The 26,111-nt window shown below is 37.6% G+C and overlaps 1 long non-coding RNA gene across 4 annotated transcripts; it reads left to right on the forward strand.

The window, feature by feature from the left end:
* Nucleotides 1-6: 6 nt before the first annotated feature.
* LOC108387289 (uncharacterized) lies at nucleotides 7-4,115 on the forward strand. 4 transcript variants are annotated; one of them, XR_012126801.1, is made up of 3 exons: nucleotides 7-269; nucleotides 1,923-2,264; nucleotides 2,873-4,115. It is a non-coding gene; the product is annotated as an uncharacterized lncRNA (long non-coding RNA). The 4 variants fall into 4 exon arrangements; XR_012126802.1 differs by having other exon boundaries at nucleotides 1,923-2,259; XR_005060137.2 differs by having other exon boundaries at nucleotides 69-269; nucleotides 1,923-2,118.
* The last annotated feature ends 21,996 nt before the right edge of the window (nucleotides 4,116-26,111 follow it).

The raw sequence follows: 26,111 nt of genomic DNA on the forward strand, positions 1-26,111 counted from the left end.
GGAGGGGCAGGTCGCTAAGAGGCCCCGTCCACTAACCTCGGCGCGGGCTCGCGGCGCCCGACACTAGAACGAGATTTAAAGCGCCCCGGAGATTCCTGGGAGTGCTCGGCTGTCCTACTGAGCAGGCGTCCGTCGCTCTCGGCTGGGGTGGTTGGGGCCTGAGACCAGCGGTAGATGAGTCGTACTGGGGTCTGACGGGACCCCGAACAGGAGCTACCCGCCAGCTTGGCAGGTGCCGGGGAGGAGCCAAGACGGTGCGGGGACCCTCTGTGAGTTTTGTCAGACCCTTTGTTGGGTGTGAGACAGCGCGAGATGTCGGGCGGACTAGGAGGCCCTCAGTGGCCGGGAGTGTGGTTGTGTTTCGGTGTGTGTGTGATTCTGCCGGCTGTTATACGTGAGGTGATTTCGTACTTGAAGCTGATGGTAATGGCATTTTAAAACTGTGTGGGATTGACAGAGTAAGTGACCTCTGCTGTCGTGATTTGTTTTGTGTTCTAATTGATTGTCGTTGCGTGACTGGTGATGATTTGTGTTACGTAAAGTGCTTTTCTCTTGCCTGTATTTCAGTGTCTGTAGGACCTAGACTAGCCAAAGAGCATGTGTATGACTCTAAAAACGATGAACGGTCAGATTATCTCTTGAACACTAATTTGATGATCTGGAAAAGGTCAGTGTATCTGGCAAATAATTTAGACATGATTTTTCTATTGGATCAAATGCGCATATTAGGAAGAACGCAACATTGTTTTTTTTTAAAGAAAGATTATTTCAAAGGCAGTCCTAGCATAATTGCTTTCTCCCCTTCCCCCCCACCCCCAAAGTAGGCATCCATTCTTTTCTAATTGGGAGACATTACTGGATTAAAGTTGAGAGGCCATCGACAAATGAAATAAAATAATTTTATATATAAGAAGAGTGAATTTTAGCAGAGTCTAGCATTAGTCAGATTTCCTGAATTCTAGGTCTTGTCTCCACTTTCTGATGAGCAAACCTTCGCTCACAAAGACAAAGGAACTTAAGGCGGTATGTTATTTTGGTAAGCCTGAACTTGTCTCCACTTACTTTAAAACCTCTCTCTCTTTTTTTTTAATTATCACAAACTTTTGAACTTCTGCACAGAGGTGTTTTGAGTTGTAATTTCACCACTCCCCCAGGGGGAACAAAATTAATAAAACTTATTCTGACTTTGAGAACCTTATACCACCAAATACTTGATCTCTTCCCAGTAATGTGACTGGAGAAGCAGGTTTGGCGACTGGGATTATTGAGTGGATGAACTCGTGTGCATGATCCAGTATACCAGTGTGAAACAAAGATGGTCAAATTGCACTGATTTAGAGTGGGTCAAAGTGGAGCAAGAATTTTGTCAGAATACACATAAAATATAGATTGGATTTTTTAAGAGGACATTTGGTTTCAAATTAGCATGCATCCATCTCAAGCCACATGTATTTCTGGGTTCTCTTTTGGCTTTTGAATAGTTTTGGTGACTGGTTGTAAGAAAAAGAGGCTGTTGTGTAAAAGTGAAAAACAGGAATTGTGAATTTGGGATGAATAGATTCCGTGTGGATGGGCTTCTTGTATTGTTACACTTGTGACATTTTGTATGTTTGGATATAATGTAATTTTTTATTTTTAGAGAACGTATAGGCAGTTTTATTAGATTCACAAAGAGGTACCTTGACCCAAAAAGGTTAAGGCCATTAGAAATACAGACTGCAGGAGCTGAGGATGACTTTTTTTTTAAAGCATACTGTGTAAAATATGTAATGTAGAAAAAAGTATATACTTCATGGAAGGATACCCACCAACCTCATGTCAATGGTAACCTTTGGGGTGAGAAAAGAACTTACGGTAAAGAGGGAAAAGTTTCAAAGGGAACTTTCAGCATTACTAATAATCTCTTTTTATTTCTTTACCAGAAAAACATATGGCTTATGTATTTATATTTAAATTTTTTAATTCAAAAGAAAATGGAGACTTTGAAGGTTTTGGAAGAAGAAAATGAGCCAAGGACTCCAAACTCGGTGAAAGCACAGAGAATCCAGAACAACTTGACCCTTAGAAGGACTGCAGAGAGAAAGGAATACTCAAGCAACAATTTTTCGTAGGCCTAAGGTGACTTGTTTATCAACTGGCAATTTTAGATTTACCCCCTTATGACCCATTTTGACTTTATAGACCTTAAAGGGTTAGTTGTTTCTTCAGCCCAGCAAATGGATTCAGCCCAGTGTTCATAGCTGCCCACGAATAGCATTGGTAAAGTATGTTCTCTTTCCTGGCAAATCATTTTCTTGAGTCTTTGTCATTATTGGCAAATGATTTTGACCTTCTTCCAATAGATTGGGTTTATACCAGTACATAAGGGTCAGACATTTAATCAGAGATCCTGGGAAAATATTTGAGTCACTCTGATAATTTTATAATTATTTTCCTGAAGTTTTTAATTTGAAAAAATTTAAAGCTACAGGTAAACTAAAAGAATGTTATGATTCACTGTAAATGCTTCACCTAGATACACCAGGTTTTAACATTTTGTACCATTCGCTTAAACTCTCTACTCCTATTTACATATTTTTGTTTGTATTTATGAGTAAGCTGCAGACATCATATGCTTCACCCCCAGATATTTCAGTGTGCATCTCTAAGAACAAGGGGTTGACCTGTATAACCTCAATATCATGAATACACAAATTTATTCATAATATCATCTGATATATAATCCATACTTAAATTATACCACTTGTTCCCCAGATGTCCTTCCTATATATCCATTTAAAAAATTGATCCACAATTCAAATCAAAGTCACAGTGCATTGAATTGGCTTATCTTTTTTTTTTTTTTTTAACAACAGACATTTATTTCTCACAGGCTGGGAATTCCAAGATCATGGTACAGGCAGATTTAGTTCCTGGTGAGAGCCCCTTCCAGGTTTACAGATGGTGGCTGTTCCTCACATGGCAGAGAGAAGGCATATATTTTTAGGTTCTTTAATGGAAAGTTCTGTTCTCCTTACCTCTTTTGTGTTTTGCCGTAACATTTTTGAAGCATTAAAGAGTCTAGAACATTTGCCTTGTAGAGTGTCTAACATTCTGGATTTGTTTGTTTTGTCATAATTCGGTTTAAGTTGAAATGTATTTGGCAAGAATACTGTGGATGGTGGTGTACTCTTCCTATTTTATCATATAAAGAAGCACATAATTTAAGTTTGATCCATTGTTGGTGATACTAAATTTGATTGCCTCAGTTCAAGTCATGTGTGCACCTGAATTCTGCATGGTAAAAGTTACCTTTTTTCTTTGTATGCCAAGAAGTACTCTGATGGGGATATTTTGAGACCATCTCACATATATAACTTTTTACCTAATGGTTTTAGCATCCATTGATGATCCTTTGCCTACTAAATCGGGTTGCAATAGTGATTTTATTTCATCAATCCTTTTCCCCCCTTTCCCTCTCTACCTCTGTTCTTTCTCTCTTATCATTATGACTCATGGGTTTTTTTTTCCATTTAAAATAATTTACTACAAGGAACTATGTATTTTAGCCCATTATCACCATTTTTTGTGTTTCTCAAATTATTCCAAATCTGGCCTCACAGACTGACTCCTGTATCCCTGTTTTGTTTTTGAGCACTATTTTACTTTTTGAGACAGATATTCCACACTTAACATTGTACATTTCCTGTCCCAGACCTGGAATTAGCCACACTTTCTGAGGAAAACTTTTGAGGTGATCTTTTCAAATATATATCCCTAACATGAAATATTTAAGTAATTTGTGGTACACATGCAATGAAATGGTTTATATCCAATAAATTTGGGTTTTAAAGATTTTAAATTTTAAACTAACAAAAATGAATCTTAAAAGTTTATATTGGTGACATCTATGTTGATTATTAATATTCTATATCATAAATGTGAATGCTGAATAGATAGTATTCCATTGTTTAGATTTACCATAATTTATTTAAATCATTCTTTGCTGATGAATATTATGTTGCCATTTTTTTCAATATAATAAGTAATACCCCATGAACATTTTTATGCTTTCTTTTATAGATACCTGTCAGGTTAATTCTGAGACATCAATAAAAATGAAAGGTTAAAAATGAGGACATTTGTTGAGTTATTATATAAATAGGGTACTAAGTATTTAAGAAAGATACAAAGATGAAAAGTTATTTTTAGCCTAGCAAAAAAGATAAAAGCTGTGCTAAAGTAACTCTACCAGTGTATAAAAGTCATTAGCAAGTTACAAATGCATGTTCAGGAAGTTTAGAGGAGGGCTATATTGACTTAGTCGGATGTGCTGGCGTGTCACCGACCAGGGGTCTTGGGAGACGTCCCTTGCCCCCGTCAGGAGGACGAAGTCCTCATCTGTGAGGAAAGTCGGCTGCTGCTGCAGTCCAACAGGCCCTCAACTTACTTTCAGTTTTGCCTCCACAGCTGCAGCAAGCTGTTCTCTGTAGGTGCCTGTTTGTTAGTTGTCCTGTTTATCTTAATCTTGTTGACAGAAGAAATGGGACAGATGCAGATGACCCCCTTGTCTCTCATGACAGACCATTTTTCAGATGTTAGGGAGAGAGCTCACAATTTGAGCATGGACGTCAAGGGAAAATTTCATGTTTTCTGCCCCTCCAAGTGGCCGTCCTTTAATGTTGGCTCACCGCTGGAGGGAACATTTGATCTAACCACTCTTTTACAGGTTAAAGATGTCAGGGGAAGAGCTAACAACCTCAGAGTAGAAGTCCCGAAGGGTCGGTGGCAGACTTTTTGCTCTAGCAAGTAGCCAGCTTTCAATGTTGGATGGCCGCCAGAGAGAACCTTATCATTATGTCTCAATCTGTACATTTGTGTGTCTAAGTGTGTAAATGAAAATATCTTTCTACCTCCAGATGGTATTAATAAAAATTGATTTAAAGACAAGCGCTTGTGGAAATTGGGCATTCTAAAACTCCCAGAAAATTCTAATAGAAGATATTAAACAGTAATGCTAATTTAAGTTGAACTGAAAACAGACATGTCCTTATGGTTATCAGCTGCCTAAGTTTACCTAAAGTCATTTAAGTTGATGTTATCTCCTAAGTCTTTCAAGAATAAAATGCTCAGAGGCCTGATTTTGTCTAATGTTCAGTAAAAGTTTTGTAAATAATCTAGCATAGTTGTTAGGAATGAGTAAGCTAAATAAGTGTGGCAAATGAACACCTTAATAAATGTGTGTTACAGTGTGTATACCTACCTACAGCCTGGGAATCTTTGTGGTAAGCAAAAACCTTAAAGTTTTGCTAAGTTAAGATATACTTTATGCTTAGTGAGAGATTGTGCTGTAAAGCTTATGGTTACAAAAATTATAAAATGTGTGAGGTGCAGCTAAGATGGCGGTGTGAGTAGAGCAGTGGAAATCTCCCAAAACCACATATGTTTTTGAAAATACAACATATATAACTCTTCCTAAAAGAGAGACCAGAAGACACAGGACAACAGCCAGACTACATCCACGCTTGCGGGAACCCAGCACCTCACAAAGGGGGTAAGATACAAGCCACAGCCCGGCGGGACCCAAGCGCCCCTGATCCCAGCTCCCGGTGGGAGGAGAGGAGTTGGAGCGGCGAGGGAGAGGGAGCGCAGGACTGCTAAACACCCAGCCCTAGCCATCCACACTACAGTGCAGACACAGTACATGCATGGGGTCCTGGAAAATAGGGAAACAGGACAGTAAGACCTGTGAGCAGGTCCCCGCAGCTGGCGCCCCTGGGACAAAGAAAAGCGAGTGCTTTTTGAATGTCTTAAAGGGACAGGGACCCCACAGCTGGACAGAAGTGTCCCGGGACACTTACCCCAGTAGCTGGGAATCCCGGGGAACTCTGGGCACTCTAACTCCCTGGGCAGCAGGGCAACTTGGAGGCCCTTTATGGAGATAAACAGCCTCCCATCCATTTCCCCTCCCACACGGCTCTGCCATATTGGAGGAGCAGCCTGAGGCAGGCCATGCCCACAGCAAACACAGAGCTAAACTCCATAGCAGCCGGGCAAGAATCAGAAGCCCCGTCTGCATGCAGCTGCCCAGCACAAGCTGCTAGAGGTCACTGTTCTCCAAGGAGAGGAAGGCCACAAACCAACAGGAAGGGACGTTCTCCCAGCCATCACTTGCACCAGTTCTGCAAACTATTTCTATCGCCATGAAAAGGCAGAAAAATTTGATACAGAGTAAAATCACAACCCCTGAGAAGGAGATAGACCTAACCAGTCTTCCTGAAAAAGAATTCAAAATAAAAATCATAAACATGCTAGGAGAGAGACAGGAAGATGGTGGTGTGAGTAGAGCAGCGGAAATCTCCTCCCAAAACCACATATTTTTTGAAAATACAACAAATACAACTCTCCCTAAAAGAGAGACCAGAAGACACAGGACAACAGCCAGGCTACATCCACACCTGCAAGAACCTAGCACCTCGTGAAGGGGGTAAGATACAAGCCACGGCCCGGTGGGACCCGAGCATCCCTCATCCCAGCTCCTGGTGGAAGGAGAGGAGTTGGAGCAGGGAGGAAGAGGGAGCCCAGGACTGCTAAACACCCAGCCCTAGCCATCTGCACCAGAGCGCAGACAGTGCATGCGTGGGGGTACTGGAAACTAGGGAAACAGGACAGTAAGACCTGTGAGCAGGTCCCTGCAGCTGGCGCCCCGGGAACAAAGAAAAGCGAGTGCTTTTTGAAAGTCTTGAAGGGACAGGGACCCCACAGCTGGATGGGAGTGTCCAGAACACTTAGCCTAGCAGAAGGGAATCCCGGGGAACTCTGGGCACCCTAACCCCCTGTGCAGCAGGGTGGCTCGGAGGCTTCTCACGGAGATAAACAGACTCCTGGCTGTTTCCCCTCCAACCTGGCTCTGCCATATCGGAACAGTAGCCCAAAGCAGGCCACGCCCACAGCAACTGTGGAGCTAAACTACATAGCGGCCAGGCAAGAATCAGTGGCCCAGTCTATGTGCAGCTGCCCAGCACAAGCCACTAGAGGTCACTGTTCTCCCAGGAGAGGAAGGCCACAAACCAAAAAGAAGGGACGTTCTCCCAGCCGCCATTCGTCCCAGATCCGCAAACTATCACCATCTCCATGAAGAGGCAAAATCTGAGACAGACAAAAATCACAGAGACAACACCTGAGGAGATAGATCTAACCAGTCTCCCTGAAAAAGAATTCAAAATAAAAATCAGAAACATGCTGAGAGAGCTGCAGAGAAATATGCAAGAGCTAAGGGATGAAGCCCAGACGGAGATTACAGATGTGCAGAGGGATATTACAGAAGTGAAACAAACTCTGGAAGGATTTATAAGCAGAATGGATAAGATGCAAGAGGCCATTGATGGAATAGAAACCAGAGAACAGGAACGCATAGAAGCTGATGCAGAGAGAGATGAAAGGATCACCAGGAATGAAACAATATTAAGAGAACTGTGTGACAAATCCAAAAGGAAACAATATCCACATTATAGGGGTACCAGAAGAAGAAAAGAGAGAAAAAGGGATAGAAAGTGTCTTTGAAGAAATAATTGCTGAGAACTTCCCCACACTGGGGGAGGAAATAGTTGTTCAGACTATGGAAGTACACAGAACTCCCAACAGAAAGGACCCAAAGAGGACAACACCAAGACACATAATAATTAAAATGCAAAGATCAATGACAAGGACAGAGTATTAAAGGCAGCCAGAGAGAAAAAAAAAAAAGGTCACCTACAAAAGAAAACCCATCAGGCTATCATCAGACTTGTCAACAGAAACCTTACAGGCCTGAAGAGAATGGCATGATATATTTAATGCAATGAAACAGAAGGGCCTTGAACCAAGAATACTGTATCCAGCATGATTATCATTTAAATATGAAGGAGGGATTAAACAACTCCCAGACAAGCAAAAGTTGAGGGAATTTGCCTCCCACAAACCACTTCTACACGGTATTTTAGAGGGACTGCTCTAGATGGGAGCTCTCCTAAAAAAAGCACAGAATGGAACACCCAACATATGAAGAATGGAGGAGGAGGAATAAAAAGGGAGACAAATAATCATCAGGCTGCATTTATAATAGCTCAATAACTGAGTTAAGTTAGACACTAAGGTAGTAAAGAACCTAACTTTGAACCTTTGGTAACCACGAATCTAAAGCTTGCAATGGCAATAAGTACATACCTTTCAATAATCACCCTAAATGTAAATGGACTGAATGCACCAATCAAAAGACACAGAGTAATAGAATGGATAAAAAAGCAAGACCCATCTATATGCTGCTTACAAGAGACCTCAAACCCAAAGACATGCACAGATTAAAAGTCAAGGGATGGAAGAAGATATTTCATGCAAACAATAGGGAGAAAAAAGCAGGTGTTGCAATACTAGTATCACACAAAATAGACTTCAAAACAAAGAAAGTAACAAGAAATAAAGAAGGAAATTACATAGTGATAAAGGGTTCAGTCCAACAAGAGGATATAACCATTATAAACATATATGCATGCAATACAGGAGCACCAATATATGTGAAACATACTAACAGAATTGAAGGAGGAAATAGAATGCAATGCATTCATTTTGGGGGACTTTAACACACTCACTCCAAAGGACAGATCCACCAGACAGAAAATAAGTAAGGACACAGAGGCACTGAACAACACACTAGAACAGATGGACCTAATATACATTGATAGAACTCTACATCCGAAAGCAACAGCATACACATTCTTCTCAAGTGCACATGGAACATTTTCCAGAATAGAGCACATACTAAGCCACAAAAAGAGCCTCAGTAAATTCAAAAAGATTGAAATCCTACCAACCAACTTTTCAGACCACAAAGGTATAAAACTAGAAATAAATTGTACAAAGAAAGCAAAAAGGCTCACAAACACATAGAGGCTTAATAACATGCTCCTGAATAATCAATGGATCAATGACCAAATTAAAATGGAGACCCAGCAATATATGGAAACAAATGACAACAACAACACAAAGCCCCAACTTCTGTGGGACGCAGCGAAAGCAGTCTTAAGAGGAAAGTATATAGCAATCCAGGCATATTTAAAGAAGGAAGAACAATCCAAAATTAATAGGCTAATGTCACAATTATCAAAATTGGAAAAAGAAGAACAAATGAGGCCTAAGGTCAGCAACACAGAGGGACATAATAAAGATCAGAGAAGAAATAAATAAAATTGAGAAGAATAAAACAATAGAAAAAATCAATGAAACCAACAGCTGGTTCTTCAAGAAAATAAACAAAATAGATAAGCCCCTAGCCAGACTTATTAAGAGAAAAATAGAGTCAACACACATCAACAGAATCAGAAACAAGAAAGGAAATATCACGACGGACCCCACAGAAATATAAAGAATTATTAGAGACTACTATGAAAACCTATATGCCAACCAGCTGGAAAACCTAGGAGAAATGGACAACTTTCTAGAAAATACAACCTTCCAAGACTGACCCAGAAAGAAACAGAAAATCTAAACAGACCAATTACCAGCAATGAAATTGAAGCAGTAATAAAAAAACTACCCAAGAACAAAACCCCCAGGCCAGATGGATTTACCCCGGAATTTTAGCAGACATACAGAGAAGACATACTACCCATTCTCCTTAAAGTTTCCCAAAAAATAGAAGAGGAGGGAATACTCCCAAACTCATTCAATGAAGGCAACATCACCCTAATACCGAAAACAGGCAAAGATTCTACCAAAAAAGAAAACTACAGACCAATATCCCTGATGAACGTAGATGCAAAAATACTCCACAAAATATTAGCAAACCGAATTCAAAAATACATCAAAAGAATCATACACCATGACCAAGTGGGATTCATCCCAGGGGTGCAAGAATGGTACAACATTCGAAAATCCATCAACATCATCCACCACATCAACAAAAAGAAAGACAAAAACCACATGATCACCTCCATAGATGCTAAAAAGGCATTTGTCAAAATTCAACATCCACTCATGATAAAAACTCTCAACAAAATGGGCATAGAGGGCAAGTACCTCAACATAATAAAGGCCATATATGATAAACCCACAGCTAACATCATACTGAACAGCGAGAGGCTGAAAGCTTTTCCTCTGAGATCGGGAACAAGACACGGATGCCCAGTCTCTCCACTGTTATTCAACATAGTACTGGAGGTCCTAGGCATGGCAATTAGACAAAACAAAGAAATACAAGGAATCCAGATTGGTAAAGAAGACGTGAAACTGTCACTATTTGCAGATGACATGATATTGTACATAAAAAACCCTAAAGACTACACTCCAAAACTACTAGAACTAATATCGGAATTCAGCAAAGTTGCAGGATACAAAATTAACACACAGAAATCTGTGGCTTTCCTATACACCAACAATGTGCTAATAGAGAGAGAAATCAGGAAAACAATTCCATTCACAATAGCATCAAAAAGGATAAAATACCTAGGAATAACCTAACCAAGGAAGTGAAAGACCTATATCCTGAAAACTGTAAGACACTCTTAAGAGAAATTAAAGAGCACACTAACAAATGGAAACTCATCCCATGCTCTTGGCTAGGAAGAATTAATATCGTCAAAATGGCCATCCTGCCCAAAGCAATATACAGATTCGATGCAATGCCTATCAAATTACCAACAGCATTCTTCAATGAACTGGAACAAATAGTTCAAGAATTCATATGGAACCACCAAAGACCCCAAATAGCCAAAGCAATCCTGAGAAGAAAGAATAAAGTGTGGGGGGGATCTTGCTCCCCAACTTCAAGCTCTACTACAAAGCTGCAGTAATCAAGACAATTTGGTACTGGCATAAGAACAGAGCCACAGACCAGTGGAACAGAATGGAGACTCCAAACATTAACCCAAACATATATGGTCAAGTAATATTAGATAAAAGAGCCATGGACATACAATGGGGAAATGAAAGTCTCTTCAACAGATGGTGCTGGCAAAACTGGACAGCTACATGTAAGAGAATGAAACTGAATCACTGTATATCCAAACTGGATCACTGACTAACCCCATACACAAAAGTAAATTCAAAATGGATCAAAGACCTGAATGTAAGTCATGAAACCATAAAACTCTTAGAAAAATACATAAGCAATAATCTCATGGACATAAACATGAGTGACTTCTTTATGAACATGTCTCCCCAGGCAAGGGAAGCAAAAGCAAAAATGAACAAGTGGGACTATATCAAGCTAAAAAGCTTCTGTACAGCAAAGGACACCATCAATAGAACAAAAAGGTACCCTACAGTATGGGAGAATATATTCATAAATGACAGATCCAATAAAGGGCTGACATCCAAAATATATAAAGTGCTCACACACCTCAACAAACAAAAAGCAAATAATCCAATTAAAAAATGGGCAGAGGAACTGACAAGACAGTTCTCTAAAGAAGAAATTCAGATGGCCAACAGACATGAAAAGATGCTCCACATTGCTTGTCATCAGAGAAATGCAAATTAAAAGCACAATGAGATATCACCTCACACCAGTAAGGATTGCCATCATTGAAAAGACAATCAACAACAAATGTTGGCGAGGTTGTGGAGAAAGGGGAACCCTCCTACACTGCTGGTGGGAATGTAAATTAGTACAACCATTGTGGAAAGCAGTATTGAGGTTCCTCAGAATGCTCAAAATAGAAATACCATTTGACCCAGGAATTCCACTTCTAGGAATTTACCCTAAGAATGCAGCACTCCAGTTTGAAACAGACAGATGCACCCCTAGTTTATCACTGCAGTATTTACAATAGCCAAGATATGGAAGCAACCTAAATGTCCATCAGTAGATGAATGGATAAAGAAGGTGTGGTACATATACAAAATGGAATATTAGTCATAAAAAAAAAACAGATCCTACCATTCGCAACAACATGGATGGAGCTAGACGGTATTATGCTCAGTGAAATAAGCCTGGCAGAGAAAGACAAGTACCAAATGATTTCACTCATATGTGCAGTATAAGAACAAAGAAAACCGATAGAACAAAACAGCAGCAGAATCACAGAACCCAAGAATGGACTAATAGTTACCAAAGGCAATGGGACTGGGGAGGATGGGTGGGAAGGGAGGGAAGGGAGGGATAAGGGCGGGGAAAAAGAAAGGGGGCATTACGATTAGCATGTATAGTGTGTGTGGGGGGTGCACGGGGTGGGCTGTGCAACACAGAGAAGACAAGTAGTGATTTTACAGCAATCTACTATGCTGATGGACAGTGACTGTGAAGGGGCATGTGGGGGGGACTTGGTGAAGGGGGGTGCCTAGTAATCATAATGTTCTTCATGTAATTGTAGATTAGTGATACCAAAAAAAAGTTATAAAATGTGTTCATAAAATTGTCAAGTAATCATAATGTTCTTCATGTAATTGTAGATTAGTGATACCAAAAAAAAGTTATAAAATGTGTTCATAAAATTGTCAATCTGAAGAATGTTAGTATAACAGTTTACAATAGCCTGCTTCTCAAGTGTGCACTAAAAATTAAAGTACCTAATGGTTTTAAGTTCTAATTTAAACTATTTAAAGTAATAAGGAAAACATTTCTGCATGCTAAAGAATGTGTCTTGATAAAATAAAGCAACTTTGTTCTAAAGTACATCTGTTTATTTAGAGAGAAATCTAAATGTAAAAAGAAAGTTGTAGAAAGTTGTAGAAGTATTTAATATGGTCATGTGTGAGCAAAATTGTAACATTTCCAGAATATCTTGCCTGGCTTTAGTATATCTGCATATCAATAGGCGTTCAGAAGTGGAAAAAAGTCTGGCTTTAGTACATTTGCATCTTACCTCAGGAGGAGAGAAGTTCATCTCCATATCAGTGGGTGATTACCTGGGCAACAGATGGCTTATCTGTACCTGAGAAGAGAGGGGTAGGCCGGAGTAGTTGCTGCAAGAAGAGAGAAGAAAAATGGACTAACACTGCAGTTTGTGGGCAATAAACATTTTTAAACTTTATTTCTCCCTTTGACTTATTTTAGTTTTTAGAGGTATTTTGCCCCGATACTTACATACATTAAAGCAAAGTATCAAGTACACAGCAAATTTAGAATTTTGTTTTCAGTTAAAAGACAAAGTTTTCTTAGCTGTTAGTCTGCTCTTAATATTCAAAGATTGCAAAAAGTTCTCTAATTGTTTTATCAAAGCAGTTTCTCATGCTCAAAGTCTCAGTGAGTTGTCGGAGTATTTAAGAAAATGAGATCTTAATATTAAAAGGACTAAAAGCTAAACTTTGCTAACAACCGTGTAACCTTCTTTATTTGCCTTTGAGGTATTTTGTTGTCATTCTAGTTAAATAGGTAAGTATTGCTTCATAGTAACCTATAATCCCATTTAAGCAAGTGCCAAAGAAACTTTTTCCTGACAACTTCCCAAAATCAAATGCAAAAAAGTGCTTTTACCTTTAGTTAACTCTGATATGTTCCAGAGGGCTCCTGGAACATGTCAGAGGAATATTTCCTCATTAGAGAAAGTATTTGGCTAATTTGACTTATTTATCTGATATATAATTACCTGCTTAATTACCTGGAAAGCACTGTCAAAGAAATGATGCTGAACTTTGTTTCTGAATGTTTTGTTAAAGAAATATCCAAATTTCCTTCTGTCAACTATCTTACAGTAAGCTCTCATCAGGTCTTTAAACATTGTCATTTGTAAGTGTTTTGCATTTACAGCCAGTGTTTTATTACTCCTAAGCTAGTAAAGAACTAGATTTCAGCAGAACAGGTATTGTTATGGGTCTCAGATCGGGCACACCGGAGCAGGAGTAAAGAAACAGGTCCTCATAGAAAAGTAGATTATAAAAAGGGAGTCTTTATTTAGCCAGCTGGCGTCTGCCAAGGAGCAAGCTCTCCAAGTGCAGCCCCACGCCCCTGTTACAACATCCTTTTAAACATTTTTACCGCATCCTGCTTAGTTTTTGCAACTTTTCCACCTTTGCCTAAATTCAGCAAGCTATATTCCTTGTTTAATGCTCAGGGGCTTAAGCATCCTGTCTTGCTCACCCACTGCAGGAAACCTTTGATACTGATGGTCTCTAACAAAGCAATGTACAGAAGCAAAAATAGCGTGGAGTTAGTTAAACATCCTGTTTCTCATGGGATTTATATCTTTTCCTTTAGTTTCTCAGAAGTTGGTACGTGACTAGGGTCTGGGGCTAACTTTACAGAGAGCTTTGTGTCCTATTTTATGTTTGAAACTGCCTCAGGCCCTCACAGTATTAGTTACATAAAATTAAACTAAAGAAAATAATTTTGTCGTTTTGTTTCAGATATTGCTGTTAAAGTGTTTTAAGCTTTTTCTCTTAAGCTGACAACAGTTTAGTAAATGACTGTCTTTATAAGCAGAATTGAAACATTTATCTTTCTCTCCACCTGATCCCTCCAGAATTACCTATGTTTATTTGCACAAGTTCAATAAGAATCTGCTTTCCTTGTAAAAAGACCAATTAAAAACACTGGTTATGTTACCAAGGCTTTGACTGAAATGTCATACCTGAGAGACACGTGAATAAACTCAGATATGAACAGCTTTAAGGAACTAAGATTGACTTTATAAAGCCAACAAAGCTCCTTGGAAGAACTGTCCTGTTACCTTGCTTACAGAGTTCCCAGCAGCCTTACCAGGTAGGTAAAGAAGGTCACTTCCTGGCAGGTGCAGGAACCTCAGGATGTCTTGAAGACCTGGAGAAGAGAAGAATTCACCCAAATCTACAGGTACTGCAGGCACAACCTGATGGCAAGTCTGGCTTGGCTTTCTGGCCTCAAGAAGCCTTTAAAAGTTCAATCTGAAATTCCTTATAAAAAGTTCCAGCAAAGCTTCTTTAAAAGAGCCTATGTAATCAATTGTTCTTGCTGCACTTATGCAAATAATTCTAATAAAGATTAAAGTGATTTTAGAGAAAAGTATTGTTTCAATAATGCAGTCTTATTTATACTAGATCCTAATACTAGTCATTGAGATGTAAACTTGATCCAGAATTCATTTCCCCATGATACCTGGCTATGATTCTCAATTAAAATCTTCATATTTCTAGTTCTCATATTCAGTCATGCATTCTTAATCTCGTCATTTGTCCTTCCAGAATAGAAAATCCAACTCCAGATGTTGCTACTTAATAGCATGACTTGTTCTATCTCGCCTAGAAGCCACAAAACTGCAAATAATAATAGAAATGAAACCCAGAATAAAAGCGCCAACCTTCTGAGGCCCTCTCAACTGACCGGTGATGGAAACCTAACTGCACCCCATACTGCACCCCCTCCCAGCATGAAGCAGCCAGAGCGCTTGTCGCCCACTTTCCCTAGCAACAGCTAAGGTATCCATCTGTAGAGGGGGAATGAGACAGGGACCATAGGCTTAGACAGAATAAAGTGAGAGCCTCTAGAAAAAAGCAAGGCAAGATATTTGTAGTCAGAGCAATGTAACTACATGCTACGAACCACCCCCTACTAAAACTATGTTAAACATTAAGCTCTAAAATCAATCTTCAGTGAGATCAGTTAATGTTCCCCAGATAAAAAAGAGTAGCACATGTTTTATTATGCTAATCATTTGTGATCATGTATAAGATTCACTTTAGCATACTAAAAGGCCCAAGCCTATGTGCTGTCTTTCCTCCTTCAGATCTGACAAAGTAATTTTGCAAACTGAGCAACTAACTTAGCATGCAGACCCAGCTGTAGATGACATAATAAAAAGCAGGGAGAATTCCATCTTAAAAATAAGATTGCATTTTAACACAGAGGAAGTTCAAGAGGCAGGATTCTTTTTCAAATAGACAATACCTCAGCCCACCTTGGAGGCTGGGCAGGCAGCCTTTTGATGTGCTCCTGGACCAAGGCACCAGTGTCCCAGAGAAAAATCAAGGCAGGAAAAGTAATCTTTAATATTCAAGGACCCCTCGCCATCCTACTCCTGTTACTAACCCTTAGGCCCCTATCAACAGGCTGGTCCAGTTGGTCAGAGACCGTGTGAAGGCCGTCCAACTGATAGTCCTCCATGCTCAATACAAGCCCCAAGTAATCCTGTTACTCCTGCTTACCTTTAGACCATGTATCCTAAATAAACTGATAACTTTTATTAAAGATAAAGTTAATACAGTTCAGCTTATGGTTCTAGGACAAGAGTATCAGCCTTTGTCTCCTCACAACTGCAAGACCTCATTAGACCCATGATTGGGTCCCTTCTTAAGATCCAGAGAGAGGGGGAAATGAAAGGGCAAACCAGGAACTGACTCCATTCTGTTCTGTGTTAAATAACTATGTCCCCAACATTACCCCTTTCTGGCAGAGTCCCTGGATCCTATTCCAGCCATTCCGGACCCAGATCCTATTCCAGCCAATCTGGGCTTGGATCCTATTCCAGCCAATCAGGACTGGGCTTTCCCCTCACCAGTCAGCAAGAAGCCCACCAACTCCCCAGCTAATCAGCCAGAGCCATAATCATCACCCTGCCAACTACCCCTAGACCCAGCCAATCGGCCAAGACCATGCCCCTCACCCCACCAACTGCACCTAGAGCCCCATAAAACCTTTGTGTTTTTGAAACTCGCTTGGGCTAGCTTGAATAAAGGCTCTTTGCTTTTGCATCGGTGTTGGCTCCTCAGTGATCTTCTGAGATTCACGACTTTGGGCATAACAATTGTTATCTAATGTCCAAAGTATAAAGAATCCAAGGGATCTCTTAATATTAATGGATTTTGTGAAGTCAGTTTTACTTATAGTTTCTATTTTGATCTTACTGATTAAAATTAAAGATGATCAAACAAGGTGATTTGATAGCTGTTTGGGATTGTTTGGTTTAATTGGGTTGTTTGGAAGTAAAGTTAAATAGACTACACTGATTTACATACCAAAAGGCTCCAAAAACTTCCAGTAATTACTTACTAGGCAGGAATTTAACACATAACTGCATATTTCACAGAACAAAAAATTCATTCAAATTTGGGGAACTCATAATAAACTCCATTTGGTGAAAACATAGCAACTGTTTAAAAATTATTTGGAGTCTCTATTCCTTCTATTATATGAAAATAGCTTCCATTTCACCAAATATAAAAATTTTAGGGAAAAAAACATTCTTGAGCATAATAAATAGTCATTATTAAAAATTTCAGAAATAGACTTGAAAGGAAGAAAATCACTGATAGTCTCACAACTGATACAACTGTTGGGAAGGAACTCAGTTTGGAGTTGCAGGGAAGTCAGAATGAGATGTAAAACCAAAGTTAAGACAGCAAAGCAAGTTTTATTACACTCTAACAGAGCAGGCCTGCCTAAGTCAGACAGGCCCTGACTGTTTATGTGAGGCTGCTTCTTTGGGGTTTTTGGCAGGGCGGAGAAGTCCTTAATTGACAATCTGGCCCTTGGAGGCCTCATCTAGTTGGTGAAATGAAGACTTGAGCTGTGCTCTGATGTTTTCCTTAATCTGGGGAGTGCCTGTGTTCTATGTTTTTCTTTATTTGGGGAATTGTTTTTCATCTGGGGAGTGTCTGGACATTTCAAGTCACTCCTGGACCTTAAAATTTCACCTGAATAACTCTGTAAGTTCTTTCTAGCTCTATGGTTTTATCTGATTAACTCTTTGAGTCCCTTTTTTTTTAGGATCAGATTTTTAATGGCATAAAGAGCACTATAAATATCAGTGAAAACAATTAAAAAGGTAATTAATGCCTGTAGAGTTATTAAGTTACCTCTCTTTTATCAGTTTTCTAGTATATTCAAATTGCATTCAATATGCAACAGTCTTCTTTTTTATTTTATTAAGGTATCATTGATACACACTCTTATGAAAGTTTCACAAGAAAAACAATGTGGTTATTATATTCGCCCTTATTACCGAGTCCCCCCCAATTCCCCATTGCAGTCACTGTCCATCAGTGTAATAAGATGCCACAGTCCCTATTTGTCTTCTCTGAGCTACACTGTCTTCCCTGTAACCCCACACACACTATGTGCATCAATCATGATACCCCTCCATCCCCTTCTCCCTCCCTCCCCACCTGCCCTCCCCTACCCCTCCCCTTTGGAAACTACTAGTCCCTTCTTGGAGTCTTTGAGTCTGCTGCTGTTTTGTTCCTTCAGTTTTGCTCTTTGAGTCCCTTTTAATGGGCTTTACTCTCTTTCCACTCTGCTCATGTCAGTCTGCCTAACATGACCACTTTATAGGTTTATCTTTCCAAATGCATCTAAAGATTTACATAGTGTGTATAAAGTGATATCATCTACTACATGTTATTTGAAAACAAAATATTTCTATTAAATACATAGACCTTTCAAATGTTCATATTATTTAAAAATATCATTAGTGTTTTGAAGTAATATATTTTATGATATAACTATGGCTAAGTTAAAATTTGTTAAAATGACACATCTTTTATTGGGACATATATTAAAGATTACATAATATCTATTGATAATCATAAGTTTTTAAATTATTCTATACTTTTCAGAATCCTAAAACATATCTGAATAGTTCCTCATTCATTATGGCCATCTCCTGGATCTTGTCCCTGACTTTGGGTGATTAAGAACTTGTCATTGCTCATACAGATGGCCAACAGACACTTGAAAAGGTCCTGCACACTACTAATCATCAGGGAGATGCAAATCACAACCAGAATAAGAAATCATCTCACATCAGTCATAATGGCTAGTAACAAAAAGACAAGAAATAGGTGTTGATGAGGATGTAGAGAAAAGGGAACCCTCATACTTTGCTGGTGGGAGTATAAAATGATGCAGCCAACTATGGAAAACAATATGGAGGTTCCTCAAAATATTAAAAATAGAAATATCACATGACTCAGCAATTCCATTTCTGAGTGTTTACTTGAAGGAAACAAAAATTTTAGAATCACTTTATCTAGTTACACACACACACATACACACAAACCTGTTACGAATTAGATTGTGAATGAATTAAATCTACTAATTAGAAGACCATGGATATCTTTCCTATGTTATGTCCTCTATTCATGAACATGGTATCTCCCATTTACCCTTTTAATTTCTCTAACATTTTTTATAATATTTGTTTGTGGAGGTTTGAATATTAATATACGTTTGCCATGGTTTACCAGGAATTCTATCTCTTTGGCCTTATTAATTCTTTTGATATGCTACTGGATTCTATTTACTAAGCTTTTATTTTGGGTTTTGTCTCAATGTACATAAGGAGATCTATCTTTTTGTTATGGGTCTTTGCATTCTTTGTCAAAATTGGCTATTATGCTCTCCTCGTAAAAAGATTTTGGAAGTTTCTTTTTCTATACTGTAGAACAGAAGTTGGCAAGTTCTTATAGGGTCAGATAGTAAATATTTAGGCTTTGTGGACTGTTAAATCTTCTGTTGCTTGTGAAAGCAGCCACAGATAATTTATAAACTGATGAGTGTGGCCATATTCCACTAAAACCTTACTTATAGTGACAGCTGCAAATAATATATGATAAAGGAGCCACGGATATACAATGGGGAAATGACAGCCTCTTCAACAGCTGGTGTTGGTAAACCTGGACAGCTACACATAAGAGAATGAAACTGGATTACTGTCTAACCCCATACACAAAAGTAAATTTAAAATGGATCAAAGGCCTGAATATAAGCCATGAAACCATAAAACTCTTAGAAAAAAAATAGGCAAAATTCTCTTGGACATAAACATGAGCGACTTCTTCATGAACATATCTCCCCAGGCAAGGGAAACAAAAGCAAAAATGAACAAGTGAGACTATATCAAGCTAAAAAGCTTCTCTACAGCAAAGGACACCATCAATAGAACAAAAAGGCATCCTACAGTATGGGAGAATATATTCATAAATGACAGATCCGATAAAGGGTTGACATCCAAAATATATAAAGAGCTCACACACCTCAACAAACAAAAAGTTAACAATCCAATTAAAAAATGGGCAGAGGAGCTGAACAGACAGTTCTCCAAAGAAGAAATTCAGATGGCCAACAGACATATGAAAACATGCTCCACATTGCTAGTCATCAGAGAAATGCAAAAGCACAATGAGATATCACCTCACACCAGTAAGGATCACCACCATCCAAAAGACAAACAACAACAAATGCTGGAGAGGTTGTGGGGAAAGGGGAACCCTCCTACACTGCTGGTGGGAATGTAAATTAGTTCAATCATCGTGGAAAGCAGTGTGGAGGTTCCTCAAAAAACTCAAAATAGAAATACCATTTGACTCAGGAATTCCATTCCTCAGAATTTACCCTAAGAATGCAGCACTCCAGTTTGAAAAAGACAGATGCACCCCTATGTTTATTGCAGCACTATTTACAATAGCCAAGATATGGAAGCAACCTAAGTGTCCATCAATAGATGAATGGATAAAGAAGATGTGGTACATATACACAATGGAATAGTATTCAGCCATAAGAAGAAAACAAATCCTACCATTTGCAACAACATGGATGGAGCTAGAGGGTATTATGCTCAGTGAAATAAGCCAGGTGGAGAAAAACAAGCACCAAATGATTTCACTCATATGTGGAGTCTAAGAACAAAGAAAAACTGAAGGAACAATACAGCAGCAGAATCACAGAGCCCAATAATGGACTAACAGGTACTAAAGGGAACGGGACTGGGGAGGATTGGTGGAAAGGGAGGAATAAGGGGGGGGGGGAGAAGAAAGGAGCCCTACAAGTAGCATGTATAATGTGTGTCTGGGGCATGGGGAGGGCTGTACAACACAGAGAAGACAAGTAGTGATTTTTCAGCATCTTACTATGCTGATGGACAGTGACTAATGGGGTATGTGGGGGGGACTTGGTGAAGGGGGGAGTCTAGTAAACATAATGTTCCTCATGTAATTGTAGATTAATGATACCAAAATAAAGAAAAAAATAGGTGACAGCTGGATGTGACCCACCGCTTTATAATAGTTTAAATATGAATTATATAATGTTTCATAGTTTTAGTAAATCTTCAAAATCTTATGCTTTTGAGAACAGCATAGTTTCTTTTACTTTGAATCTGTTTCTATTTTGCTTCTTCCTGGGATATTTCCTAACCCTTATTTTTCTAAATTTCTCTTGAACTTTTAAAATTTATTAACTTCAGTTGTAATTTTTGAAAGTGCTTTCTTATTATGTCTCTTTCTTTTTTAGTACTGTCCTGCTATGGACATCATTGATGACTCTATTCTCTTGAGCTTTCTACAGTATTTTTATGGTTGTTTAAAAACTTTCTTTCTCTCCCTGCTATACTTCATTTTCTCAGATTTATTCAGCTACTTATTTTCAGTTTTTATTACTAGAGATTCAAAGGTGTCTCTCACATTGTGGTGGTTCTCAGCTATTTACCTTCAAGTCTGACACACAAAAAAAGAACTGATTTGTTGTGTCTGGGCAAGTCTCTTACCAACTAGTGGGCTTCACTCTGATGTTCCTGGGCAGAGACCCAGGCATTTTTGGGGGAAGAAGGAAGTAAAAATATTAATATGTCTGTCTTTTCTTTGTGTCTATTCCGTTTCTCCAGAAAGAATTCTCCCATCTCTTATATAAAGCTCTCAGTCTTCTGGGAGGTGGCAAGTGGAAGGGACTGGGGTTAGGGAGTCTTGCCATTCAATACGTAAATTTTCACTTAATCCTTTGTCTCCTCCTTATAGGCTGTACCTGGAACGTAATTCAGTTTCTGCATAAAATGCTACTTCCATCTCTTGGTGTGTAGTTACTAAGGGTTCTATAGGGTGGGAGATGCAATGCAACTATTCATATATTATTTTCAGCCATAGCATTCATGCTCACCTTTTGAGGTAATTTGTTCTCCGCATTCCTGGTATATTCTGGCTTTTGTGGCATAAATAAACTTCTTGACATTCTTCCTCATAAGTATTTCATTTCATTTCCTTTGGCTTAACTGTCCATGAAGAGTCCTCCTTCACCTTTCCAGTTTTTAAAAAATAGGACATAGCTCATATTCTTTTGTACTCTTCCTAATTATTTGTCCTTGTGTTTACATATTTTTTCTTTTTTAGTAGAATTTTGTGAGTATATATAAATGCGTATTGTTCAATCTATCATTTTTATCTGCATGACTTATTTTCTGATGATTCTACCTGATTATTCTTTATTTGCAGTCATTCTATGTATATGGATTATTTTGATTGTATATAATTTTACACATTTTAGTCTTGTCATTTGTCACTTTTTGATCTATTTCCCTGATAAATGTACAGTGCGAAGTCACATTAAAAGCATTCAAAAATCTTTATATTCATAAATGTTAGTTTTTCTACTCAAATCTTCTAAGGTGTTTTCCTTCAAAAAACAAGATGATGTAGAATATTTGCACTTTGGGATTTTTCTTTTATTTTGGGAGACAAGTCCTAAAAACAAAAAATCAACTCCAGTTCATTTTTGAAATTTTATTAATAATATAATGCTGGACATTTTTGTAAGTTATTTTTATCCCTTCTTAGAAGACTGGAAAGTTGGTAATCAGATCAAAACAGAACAGGAAAGACTTGTGAGAGCAGTTGCAACAATACTTAAGAAAACTTTGACTCAGGAAAAAGGCAGTGAATTTTAAAATGTTGGAAAAATGTGTCCTGTAAAGTCAGACATTAATTTTATAAGGAAATGCCTTCATAAGTGTGACTCTTTTGGAAAGAGTATGAAATATAATTTAAATTTATTTAATCATGAGAGAAACCATGTAACAAAGAGACATAATGAATATAACAAACCTGGAAAATCTTGCCATTGGTCATCTATTTCAGTAGTCCCCTTTAAGTATGCTCAGTGTGGTAAAGGCTTCATTCAGGAGTTGGATCTCATCAGACATCTGAGAATTCATACTGCAGAGAAACCTTATGAATGTTATGAATGTGGAAAAGCATTTAGCCAGTAAGAAAACGTCAGTTCATATTAGAAAATTCATACAGGAGAAACTTTATGAGTGTGGAAAAGCTTTCATTCACATGTCAAACCTCATTAAATACTATAAAACTCATACAGGAGAAAAAACATATGTCTGTAATGCATTTTGGAAAGCTTTTGGCCAGAAATCAAATCTCATTGAGCATGGGAAAATTCATAATGGAGAGAAACCCTATGAATGTAATGAATGTGGAAAAACATTTAGCCAGAAGTGAAACCTTACTGAACATGAGAAAATTCACACTGGAGAGAAACCGTAAGAATGTAACGAATGTGGGAAAGCTTTCTCTTGAATCTCATCTCTTACTCTATACATAAGTCACACAGGGGAGAAATCCTATAAATGTAATATGTGTGGAAAAGCTTTCTCTCAGTGCTCAGTATTTATCATACATATGAGAATTCATACAGGTGAGAAATCTTATGAATGTAATGAATGTGTGAAAGCCTTCTGAAGATCATCTCTGACTACATAAGAGAAACCACATAGGTGAGAAACCTTAGGAATGTAATGAGTGTAGAAAAACCATCAGCCAACAAGAAAGCCTCATAACACATAAGAAAATTCATACTGGAGAGAAACCTTTTGAACATAATGAATGTTGAAAGCTTTCATTCAAATGTCAAACCTTATCAGACACCAGAGAATTTAAACTGGAGAGAAACCTAACATATGTAAGCAACGTGGGAAAGCATTTAGTCACAAATCAGATCCCACTGAGCATGAAAAAATTCATACTGGAGACATTATGAATGTACTAACTGTGGAAAAGTCTTCAGACAGAAACAAAACCTCATTGAGCATCAGAAAACTCATACTGGAGAGAAACCTTATGAATGTAATGAATGTATGAAAGCCTTATTCTGAATCACATCTCTTACTCTTCATCTGAGAAGTCATACAGGGGTGAAAGCCTATGAACGTAATGAGTGTGGGAAAGCCTTCTCTCAAAACTCATTACTTAACTATACCTATGAGAAGTCTTAGAGGTGAGAAACCATTTGAATGTAATGAATGTGGGAAGGCTTTTTGTAAAAGGAAACATCTCTTACTGAATATGTGAAAGGTCATTCAGGTGAGACACAATAAATGTAGTGAAACAAATAGGAAAATAAACATATGATGTAGAGTGAAAAGAAAACAAAGGCTGAGATCATGTTTTGAATACTGGCTCTGCCACTCACTACCTGTGTGACTTTTTGTAAATTCCTTAACATCCTTCTAAAATGGGGATAATAATAGTGCTCATCATCTTCTAGGATTCTTAAAAGAATTACATTAGTTAATAGCTACAAATCACATAAAACAGATGTGATATCATTTAAGTATTCTGTAACTGCTATTACATGAAAATAAAATGCATATGTAGAGAAAACTCAACCAACATACTCCCAGCAAGAGGTTAACATGCAAAATCAATAGCATTTATTATGCCAATCATATCAAACAAAAAATGTACCTTAAAATGAAACTTAAAGTGTGTATGAGTAAATTAAAAATACAAACACAAAATTAAAAAACATCATTGAAGGACATAAAAGAAACCTGAATAATATAAGAATAGAAATACAATATTATAAATGTATTAGTTTTCCTCGAAATTAATTTGTAAATTCATTGCAACTTAAAATTATAAGAACTTGATATACTGACTTCAAATTTTATAGGAAAAGTTGTACAAATAAAGGATTTTTAAAGAACAAATTAGGGAGACACTCCCTAACATCAAAATTTGTAATTCTAGAATAAAACCCTGTATTATTGGCATATTAATAGGTGAAACAGTAGCTCAGAAACAACCATAACACTTTAGATATTTGCATATGATAAAGCAGACATTAAAAAATGGGAAATAATAAAATATGAACACTATGGTATTGGCATAATTGGCCTTTAAACTTTACCTAATATACAAAAATTCTAAAACCAAAATTCTAAATCTGTTTTAAGAACATACAGGATAATTCTTAAAACAGCATTTGTCCCATATAAATTTCTTCAGTAATGTAAATGTTGTGTATCTGCACTGTCCTTTATGGTAGCCACTAATCACTCATCACTGTTCAGCACTTAAAATGTAGCTACTATGACTGAGGAACTGATTTTTTAAATTATGTTAAAATTTAAGAGTACTTGGAAGAATTTCTTTAAAGAGATACAATAAGGCCCATCAATTCCAGTCTGAGACTATGACTTAGGAGTGTTCCAAAATTGTTAGCTCATGCATCTCATGCAGAAATTTTGAAGATTTACAACTTGTAAATTTTTAAGTTAATTTATAAATTTTTCATCATGGGCTCAAACATGCAAAGTTTCTAATGTCCAGCATAATGGACATTAACAAATTTTGTATTTCTTTTTAATATTTATATTCCCACAGGATTTTAAAAATATTCTTATGCTTGAAAGTCTTACTAATCACTAAAGCATAGTTCTATGCAATAATGCATATAAACAAAAAATATAAACATTTTCTGTGAACAGGAATAGCTTATATACAAAATAAAGTATAAATCTGAATTAAAAGTTACTTTATTTAATGTTTTTGAATATACCCCTCGAGGATGAATGAGGCTTTTCTTCATATAGTTCATATATTAGTAAATGTCTTGCTTTTAGAATGAGATTATTGAGCATCAGTTCCAATCCTGTGTTTTTGTTTTTATAGTTGAAAGCACCCAGAAAACATGTTCATATAAATACTAGCAAGGATTTATTATAATATTACCCAATTATTTTTAACTCCTTCCTGGATATACACAAAATAACCACTTAGTGTTCTATGAACAAAAATATTTTTAATAATCAGTTCTTTAATTTTATTATGAGTGAAGGAGTGGAAGCAACCAGAATTGCAAAGGGATTTGTTAGCCAGTCATCTTTTTTCTCAGTTTCTGAGAAAAATACAAAAAAGCTTTCATTAGTATTTATCAAATGACAATTAATTATGCCTTGCAATTCTTTCTCTTAGAGATATCTCATTTACCCTAGTATACTTAGGCTTGGGAATATTGAAATGTTGTTAATTATGTCTTTGTCAGTATATTATTATTTGGGCTAAAATGCTTTTGTCATATATTTAAAAAATTTTCATCAAAATCTTGCAGTTGCAGACTTCACTTTACAGAAAGCATCCCCCATATATCTTGGGGCAAAGTAAATGCTCATTTTCAAGCCAATCAG

The sequence above is a fragment of the Manis javanica genome, chromosome 17 (assembly GCF_040802235.1).
Source record: "Manis javanica isolate MJ-LG chromosome 17, MJ_LKY, whole genome shotgun sequence".
Lineage (NCBI taxonomy): Eukaryota > Metazoa > Chordata > Mammalia > Pholidota > Manidae > Manis > Manis javanica.